At 35.7% G+C, this 10,481-nt stretch overlaps 1 long non-coding RNA gene across 2 annotated transcripts in view; it reads right to left on the bottom strand.

Moving 5' to 3' along the window:
- Positions 1 to 6: 6 nt before the first annotated feature.
- LOC106882084 (uncharacterized) overlaps positions 7 to 10,481 on the bottom strand; it is a 12,290-nt gene continuing 1,815 nt past the window's right edge. The window contains exons 2-4 of one of the 2 annotated variants that reach the window (XR_001410950.2): positions 6,885 to 6,953; positions 3,554 to 3,673; positions 7 to 653 (exon numbers count right to left, since the gene is read on the bottom strand). This is a non-coding gene — a long non-coding RNA (uncharacterized LOC106882084). Of the gene's footprint in view, positions 654 to 3,553; positions 3,674 to 6,884; positions 7,756 to 10,481 lie in introns of those variants that run through there. The other variant, XR_001410949.2, reaches the window with a different exon arrangement.

The following is a 10,481-nucleotide window of genomic DNA, read 5'->3' as shown; positions in this document are numbered from 1 at the left end:
AAAGCCTTGTAAGTGGATTTGGTAGACGGAAACTGAAAGAAGCCCGTCATATATATGTGTATATATAATGTGTGTGTATATGTTTGTGTGTCTGTGTTTGTCCTCCCCAACTTCGCTTGACAACCGAGGCTGGTGTGTTTACGTCCCCGCAACTTAGCGGTTTGGCAAAAGAGACCGATAGAATAAGTACTAGGCTTACAAAGAATAAGTCCTGGGGTTGATTTGCTCGACTAAAAGGTGGTGCCCCAGCATGGCCGCAGTCAAAATGACTGAAACAAGTAAAAGAGTATAGGTAATGTTTATAATTCACTTCATGTGAAGCTATCAAAAATCTAGTAAATCATTGATCTTAATATGTATATACCTCTAATGGAGTGTTTTCAATAGTTCACAAACATAAACACTGACTACAACACCAAGTACATACCTGATCCACTTCTATTACCATTTCCAGCAGTGAAAAAGTATAAGAAATAACTAGGTACCTTTATTTGTGGGCTCAGAACCGAAGCTTTTCTTTCGATTTATTGCTGGGGAAGACTCCTTTCCTGGAAAGGGGATGTTTTTAAATTTGTTATTTATTTCAGATATGAACGAAGGTTTTTGTGATGGTTGAGGCTTCTCTTTGTTTTTGGCTGCATCAGGATGTTTGACTGGAGAACAACAGCATCAACAAAAAATTAGAAAGAGAAAATTATCTTAATTAATCATATGTAAACAGCAAAGTATGAAAACATCTGATTAAGGACTGAACAAACAGTGTTAGCTGGATTTGAGTTCAACCCATGGTTCTCAACTGAGACCCAAATGACTCTTGAGGTTCCTATAAAATTTTGTTAAACCTTATGAGCAATAAATTGGTTATACTTTTACAATACACAAAACATTTTAACAAATCTTTTAATACAATTCCTAATAATATTGAATTATAAAAATATAACAGAATTTTTTTTTTAACAAGGGGAAGAAGCAGTAGAGTAAGACAGAAATTAAAAGGATCCATTGGTAAAAAGCAGTCAAGAACCAAAGAGTTAAACTTTTTCATGCTAACCAATAGAAGACCATCACTAGTTTTGTCATACAGAAACACCTCTTTTAAAACATGCACATTTAAATCAAAATCTTCCATCATAACTTTGTTGTAAAAAATTTTCATTATGTCATGCTAAAAAAGAAGTGTGGAAAAGTCAGTTATTTTTACAAATGTCTCCAAAATTCTTGATTATTCTTTAAACTAATTCAGATTACATATAAACAGTCCTTCGTTTGAAATATGGTTATAAAAGAATTAAGCAGAAATTTTAATGATTGAGAAATAATCAAGAAACTTTAGTGTTTAACCCTTTAGTGTAATTCTTATTTATTCACATTTAAAAAAAATTATCTATTATTATTTTGTCGCTTCAAGATAGGAATGATGTAATTGCTTGTTTTTAGAATGACATTGTAGGGTAGGTGTGAGAGGCTGGTTCTGGCCAGTTTGGGCATAAAATGTGTAGAATATTTGGGCCGGATATAGCTGGTTTAAACACTAAAGGGTTAAAGAAGGAAAGAAACAAGAGCATAAGCTGAGGTGCTATTATACTTTGCAAGCCCTTATCAATTCCAATAAAATAAAGTTTTGGTTTCCCCTTCAAAAAAGCAATCAAATCTGAGGTTAAAAAAAACAAAAAAATTATAACATCATAATTTTCCTTTCAAAGAATACAAAAAAAATATCAAAACTAATTAATTGATTTTCATTGCAAAGTAAAATTGTTATTTTTCTCTTGTGCCTATTCTCATTACATAATTCCTTTTTTACATTTTGATTTTTTTCTTAACTATTAAGACCACTTCATTGAAGAAGTTTTCCAGTGATGGTACCCTGAAAAAAACCCCCCCAAAAAAACCTACCCACCAGTACCCCCAGTAATGTGGATGGGATTAGGAAGGGCATCTAACCATAGAAACTATGCCAAAGCAGACAATGGAGCCTGATGCAGTTATCTGGCTTCACTCCTCCTCACAAAACGTTCCCAATGCCCGTATGGAAGATGATAAAGATGATAATGGTATATACATGTGTATGTGTGTAGGCATATATATGTTAGAGTTGTGTGTGTGTGTGTGTGTGTGTGTGTGTGTGTGTGTGTGTGTGTGTGTGTGTGTGTGTGTGTGTGTGTGTAACAGTCTATATGTACAAATATGTATGTATGTATGGGTAAATGTTAAGTAAAAAGAAAAACATTGAAGCAGTTCGTTTCTTTAGAATTTTTCCCTTTTTTTCTTGACATTAGAAATAAAAGAAAATTTTGAGTATGTTTCTATTTCTTTCCTTGTCATTGAGCCTTGATGGCTGATATTTGTAAATCCCTCTGAGAATTATATAGAACGCAACATGGTTCCTTGATTGAATTCCCAATAGATCTATTATGATAAGTTACAGACACTTCGACAAGCAGTAAATCTATTTGAATAAATTTTCTGACCTGAGTTATAAAATTTTACATTCTGCAGGAGCAATATCACTATCTCACTACTATGAATATTTTGTTCATTGTATAAACTCTGATGAGTTGATGACGTAATTCGATTGTAAGGTAATCCTGGCACTACAGATTTATTCATTAATGAAATATATATAAGGATGTATTGAATAAACTAATGAGAATATCTACAGGTTTTTTTTTTTTTTTTCACATATAGGTCTCTCATTGATATTTCTAATACCATCGACTGGGTTCTCAGTTGGTATGAATATTTTAAGAGAAACAGGCATATCATAATGTTAAAAATATACTCAGAGCTTTCAATTGTTTCCATGGAGCTCCTCTTTCTGTAACAGAGAGAGCATGGCATTTAACAACAATAAACTGGTGAAGAAAAGTGACTGAAACGGGTTCTTTTGAAGGGACACTGAAATGATATTATTTGAAATAGTGTGTAGCTTGGAGATCAGGGAGTCACTCCAGGTTGACTCATAACTCTTCAGCAACAAGAAGTCACAGCTCCATTTGTATGGGTGCGTGATCGGAATATCTGAGGGAAGAATCACAGGAAAATATTTTATGGGAAACAACAACTGTGAGGAGACTGACAGGTAGATCAGGATTAGGAGCAAGATAGTAGAGTAATATCAAGAGCCATGGTTGGTGTTGCTTGGGAGATCAAGCCAAAACATCTGCTCATAGTCGCTTTTGACAGGAAGTTTTGATGGGTGTATATGAGGGTTTTGCTCCCAGGATGCTTGCATAAATAATGGTCCCTGAAGATGAAGAAATATGGATGGATGAAGATGAAGAAATATGAATGGATGAACCTGAGGCTGGTATGTTGGAAAGCTGTAATCAATGATGCATTTATTCACAAATTGCATTATAAAATAAATAAATAAAATTAATTAATTAATTGATATGACAGAAGAATCAGGAAATGAAAGAGAGTAAGAAGCAGGAAGAGAAATCTTTTGCTTAGAATCTCTTCATCATGATCCAGTCATTAATACCTTAAGCTATTCAATCATAGCATGATCAACATTTGTGGAACCTGAAACAAAATTACATACACTTACGGGTGGGGTCAGACTCTGTAGGAATAGAAACCCTATTCTCGTTGACTGTAGGTTTTAGCTTATTGCGTGCTTGCAATAATTCACCCAGGGAAGGATTGCATGCATTGTCACCAAGTGAAACTGGAAAATATAAACTAAATGATATTAGAAAAAAATTAAAATGAGTTGAGCTGTAATTAATTATTTAATGAAGTTAGTGATTGCATAAGTTAGATAATTAAATTGAAACCTGTGTAACCAGTGAAAATGGAAACAAAATGTTTTGCATTTGTAAATAATGTTAAATGTTTATATGGTAGAGTAAGTTGTTTTGTGATGAAGATGAATTTAAACTGACTCCAGTGTGTGACTGGTACTTTTGTGTTATCAGCCACCATCATCCCAGGAGAGTAAATGGCAAAGTGAAGTTTGACTAATGTTATTTTAGCTAATGTTGTTTTTCCTCATTGCATAAATATTTTTGAAATACTTCTCATGAGATATTTAATACTACATTAAATGTAACTTAACTGTTGTTTTCAAGCAGATGCTGTCCCTGAGTATTTAACCTCAGTGATTGATCTATTACATACATTTGTAAGTATTATATGCAATAAAAGGGCAGGCGTGGCTGTGTGGTAAGAAGTTTTCTTCCCAATCACATAGTTCTGAGTTCAGTCCCGCTGGATGTCACCTTGGGCAAGTGTACTCCACTATAATACCAAGCAAACCAAAATCTTGTAAGTGGATTTGGTTGACTGAATTTGAAAGAAACCAGTCATACATATCATCATTTAACGTCTGTTTTCCATGCTGACATGGTTGGATGGTTTGAAAAGATTTGACCAGCTGGAGCACTGCATCAGGCTTTAATTGTCTGTTCTGACATGATCTCCATAGTTGGATGAGCTTCCTAACTTCAACCACCTAACAGAGTGTTTTGGGTGCTTTTTATGTGGCACCAACATAGGAGCTTTTTATGTGGTGCACCTTTGGAGTTGCCAACTAGCTTGCAAGACAAAGACCTTTCAGGTGAGAGAGGGAGTGGTATATATATAGTTATATATATATAAATAGGTAGATAGGTAGCTAAATGTATATATATATGTGTGTGTGTGTTTACTTGTGTGTGTGTGTGCATGTCTGTGTGCATGTATGTGTTGTGTGCATTTTTGTCCCACACCAATGCTTGTCAACACAAGTAACTTCGCAGTTCAGCAAAAGAGACCAATAGATTAAGTACCAGGTTTTAAAAAAATAAGCACTGTGGTTGATTTGCTTGACTAAAACCCTTCAAGGCAGAGCCCCAGCATGGCTGCAGTCCAATGAATGAAACAAGTAAAAGCTAAATGTTACACAAACACACTCACACATCCAAGTAGAAATAAGAAATTAAAGGAAGGACGAGGAGACAGGAAATATGCAGCCGACTTCATCAGCTTCCTCAGAGGAAACCATAACATAATGCACAAGCACTCAGCTCTGAATGCACTGCATCTTGTAGCAGAAACATCTGTAAGCTAATGCAGTTGATTACATAATTCCTGTTCACTTGTCATTCATTTAACTTCCTATTATGCTCTGTACTCACCCAAGCTTTCATTCTTGAAGCACATATGTATTGAGTTCAAACAGCAACTTATTAGTAGTGCAATGCCAAAGCAAAATCTTTATATATATGTATGTATGTGTTTGTAGTTATGACTGTGTGGGTAAGAAACTTGCTTCTCAACCACATGGTTTTGGGTTCAATTCTACAATGTGGTACACCTTGGTCAAGTGTCTCTTACTATAGCCACAGGCCTATGAAAGTCTCATGAATGGATTTGATGTGTGTGTGTGTGTGTGTGTGTGTGTGTGTGTGTGTGTGTGTGTGTGTTTGAGTGTGTGCGTGTGTGAGTGTCTATTACCATTCTTTAATGTCAGTTTTCCATGCTGGCATGGGTTGGTATGTATGCATGTATACATAGCAACTGTTATTGGCTGTTCAAGGGCATGTTATTGAATGGAAAAACACTTCGTATGAATCGCCATGAAACATGTTTGTATATAAATATATTGTTTATTCTATGTTCACCTTTTGTGGTGGAAGCATGTGGTATGATATAAAAACATGTGTGTTTACATAGAAAGAAAGTTTTGATTTCTGCTTTTGCACTGAAAGAAGTAACATATAGTATTCGTATTACAGTATGTATGCATGTGTGTGATGAGAACAGTCATTTTGAGAATGTGTGTGTGATAACAAATTATCTTTGTTTACAAACCATATATCTTATGTTGAGGTGAATAGACATGTGAGTAACACATGTGGGAGTTAGTGCATGGAGCTGCAGTGAAGACATGTATCTTTGACCACGGCCTGGCAGGAACTGAGATTGCTTCTACTGTGTAGTTCAGAATGAGGCTAGTGTATCAGAACAAGGCTACTGTATCAAAGCGAGGTTAGCGTATCAAAGCGAGGTTAGCTACATGGTCAATATATTCATCTTTTGTGTTGGTTGACCATAGTGCCACCGGTCACATATGTCTAAGTTATGTAGCTCTACTACATATATATGTATGTATGTATGTATGTATATCTATGTGTGAGTGTCTGTGTGCTAGTGTCTTCTTGGCTTGAGATAGTGCAATAGTTGTAAACAAGTTGCACTGTCATACAACCAGTATCCTTCATTTCCAATCTTCCATGAAAATATGTTTGGTCACGAGGAAGTATTAACTTACTGGAAAACAGGTGAGACTTGGTGACAGGAAAGGCATCTGGCTGTAGAATATCTGCTTCAACAAATTTCATCCAACCATGGTAAAGCGAGTGTTAAAGTAGAAAGATGGTTCTCGGAAAAGTAGTTGTTAAAATGATGTTCTTTATATAAATATGTGTGGTATGACTGTCTGGTAAGAAGTTTGTTTCTCAACTACATGGTTCCAAGTTCAGTCCCACTGCATGGCACTTTGAGCAAGTGTCATCGATCATACAGAAACTTCGTGAGTGGATTTGGCAGAAGGAAACTGAAGAAGCCTCTTGTATGTGTGTGTGTGTGTGTGTGTGTGTGTGTGTGTGTGTGTGTGTGTGTGTGTGTGTGCGCATGTGTGTATGTGTGCATGCATACATGTATGTCTTTGTATCTGTGTTTGTCCCCAACTACTACTGGACATCCGGTGTTGGTGTGTTTACATCCCTAAAACTTTGTAAGAGAAAAAAACCCACAGAGTAAGTAGAAAGCTTAAAAATAAAAATCCTGAGGTTGATTTATTTGGCATTGATATCTATTCCTGTAGCCCAGCAGTTTAGCAAAAAGAAACCAAGAGAACGAAAGACGGAGACTAAAGAAAACTTTTACATATATACTTGAGTTAAAATGATGAACTAATCCCTTAATGTCAGTGCCCTTGGATGGACTTGCTCCACTGGCTGAAACTAATAAAAGAATATGAATATATATATATATACACACACCCACACTACACATGCACACACACACACACACACACACACACGTATAGCAGGCTGAGTAAAAAGTAATCAACGTTTTGAAATATGAAATTCATCACTATATATTTCAACATTGCGGAAATTTTATTTATCAAAGTAAGTACCATTACAATCAACAACTTTTTGCCAACAAGTCACAAGTTTGTTTATTCCGGTAACATAAAAATCTGGAGTTCTGGAGCTGATGAACTTTTTGAACATACTTTCAGCATCAGTTTGATTTTTTAACTTCTTCTCTCACAGGAAACCATCAAGGTGTTTGAAAAAGTGATAGTTGGTAGGAGAAAGGTTTGGGGAATAAGCTGGGTGGGGAAGAACTTCGTAGCCAAGTTCCCTCATCTTCTGGAGTGTCATTAGTGAAACGTGTGGTCGAGTCATGAAGATTGATTGGCCCTCTTTTGATTTTCATTCAAGATCTTTCTCAATGACAGTCTTTAATTGACCATCATCAATGACAGATGGTTTTCCAAAAAAATGTTAAAAAAATTCAAAGCTCTGCAAAAATCTGATAAAAATTCTTCATGGCTCAAAACGTTGCTTACTTTTTACTCAACTGGATACACACACATACACAAACATATATATATATGCAAATACAAACATATATATATATATATATGCAAACACATACACACACATATATATATATGCAAATACAAACATATATATATATATATGCAAACACATACACACACATATATATATATATACACACATACATACATACATACACATACATACATATATATATATATATATACATATATATAAAAATATACAAACATACATACATACACATACATATATACATGCACACACATCCATACATATATGCAGACATACATACATACACACACACACACACACACACATACATACATACATACATAAATATGTATGTACGTATGTATGTATGTATGAGAAAGGGACAGTTTTTATCCCAAGGCATCAAGGACAAGAGGAAAGACCATGCTACGAAGCTTTTGAAGAAACTCAAGCACCCCCTCCAACTGAACATGCTTTGGTTTTCCTCAAACAAGAAAAATTTCTGCCAGGATCAGATGGTGAACACACAGAGCAACCATTGGCTTGCAGTGTCCCCAAAACATGTACCGAGAGTGATAAACATCAAACATCCAGTCAACATCATGGTGTTTGGAGTGATCACTAGTGATGGCGATGTTATGCCTGCATTCATCTTCCCACACAACTTCAGACTCAATATGGAGGCCTACATCAAGTGCTTGGAGGAGGTAGTGCTGCCCTGGGTCAAAAGGGTGGCTGCTGGAAGACCCTATGTCTGGCAACAGGATTCTGCACCCTGCCACACAAGCAGGAGAATCCAGTCATGGCTGTCAGACAATTTCTGTGACTACATCACACCTAACATCTGGTTACCTAACTCCCCAGACTGTAACCCATATGTATGGATGTATTGTATGCATGTATGCATTCATTCAACTGGCTTCTTTCAGTTTCTGTCCACCAAAAAATCCACTCACAAAGCTTTGGTCAGCCCAAAACTGTAGTAGAATACACTTGCCCAAGGTACCATGCAGTAGAACTGAACCTAGAGCCAGGTGGTTTGGAAACAAAGTTCTTACCATACAGCCACATCTGCATGTTATTAATTAGCATAAAAATAATTTAATTGTAATGTTTCATGCTCCTTTTGCTTTTGTAGTTCTATTCTTCCTCTACAACGTTTTTGAATTTTGAATAATTTCAATAAGTTTTACATAATCCACATAGACATGGTTGTGTGGTAAGAACTTGGCTCTAAGTTCAGTCCTACTGCATGGTACCTTGGGCAAGTGTAGTCTACTACAGTTTTGGGCTGACCAAAGCCTTGTGAGTGGATTTTTTGGTGGACAGAAACTGAAAAAAGCCAGCTGATTGAATGCATACATACGTACATGCATACATCCGTACATATGTGCGTGTGAGTGTGTTTCCTGGTCTTGATATCACATGATACTTGTTAAAATGGTTGTCACAGTCATACAAGCAGTGTTGATCATTTCCTTCATTTTGCGAGAACATTTACGACCATGTAGAAATATTGCTTTACTTGAAAACACTTGAGGGTTGGTGGCAGGAAGGGCATCCGGCCATAGAAAAATCTGCTTCAATAAACTCTGTCCAACTCATGCATGAAAATGAAGGATTAAAATAAATGGAGATAAAAATTAAAAAAAAAAAGAAGTAACAAATGTATCTAACAACTGAATATTTTCTAAAGTAAAACTCCTGATGATGAGTAGAAATGCTGAAAGGCAAACATTGTTAAACTGGACTTTTAAAAGGAGACACCAACACTGTAAGTTGAAGATTCAAATAAGGAATTTAAGGGACCGATATTTCATTTTGATTGCAGCACTAAACTTCCATGACTATGACTACCTCACGTAGGTTAGGATGGCTGTGAAGCACATGCGATGCTGAAGCTGTCACTGTCTGGTTTCAGGTTGGCTTTAATTTATTTAACCTGTAATCAAAGGCGTTCCATCTGTGACCATTATGTCTCATTTTTGTTCAATTATCATGTCACTTCATCTAAATTTCCCAGTGTGTGAGCATTCATTTTCTAAGCTAGTAGAATGTGGCTTGAGAGTGATTTGACTGCTACTTTTACCAGGTTGGATGACCGCGTACATGCTCCCACGTTGGCTCTTCTGGACACTGTTGGGGACAGACAGGTGTTTTTTGCATTTAACAGTAACACAGCATCATGTATTGAAACAGATCTTCTCCTCTGGCTTTGTGGCTTACACAGAAAAGGGATTAATTTGTTTTTTTGACTACAATAAACAATACAAACATCATACTGCTATACAATACATTACATCACAATAGACTACACTACAAATACACTATAATACACCATACTACAATACATCTTACTATACTACAGCACACTATATCGTGATATGCAACAATGCACTACAATACTTTATACTATGATAACCAATGATACACTATTAAACACAGCACTATGCTACAATATGCCGCTTTACATGACATTACAACATTGTACATCAGGCTATACTATACCATGTTACAATACAATACACGATATTATAGTATTGTGTTGAGTCAAAAGTTTTGCAATATTTTGGTAACTTATTTGCCTTTTTTGTCAAATTACAACAAAATTACCGCAAAGGACAAAAACTGGGACCAGTATGGGATCAAAGAACTGGTAGAAAGGTGTCTTCAGATGTTGCAACACAATGGCCTCAACTTCTACTTTGAATGCTTACGCTGCTTTTGTTGTGACTTGACAAACAAAACAAATAAATTACAAAAATATGGCAAAAATTTTGACTCAGTACTGTACTACACAGGATGGGCCAAAACTCATGAAGGTGTTTCAATATTTAACAAGTTCTTAATTTTTGGGTTCTAAATATATTTTTAAAACCCCAATATCATATATATATATATATATAT

The sequence above is a fragment of the Octopus bimaculoides genome, chromosome 14 (genome assembly GCF_001194135.2).
Source record: "Octopus bimaculoides isolate UCB-OBI-ISO-001 chromosome 14, ASM119413v2, whole genome shotgun sequence".
Lineage (NCBI taxonomy): Eukaryota > Metazoa > Mollusca > Cephalopoda > Octopoda > Octopodidae > Octopus > Octopus bimaculoides.
This window is presented reverse-complemented; position numbering and strand designations above follow the sequence as displayed.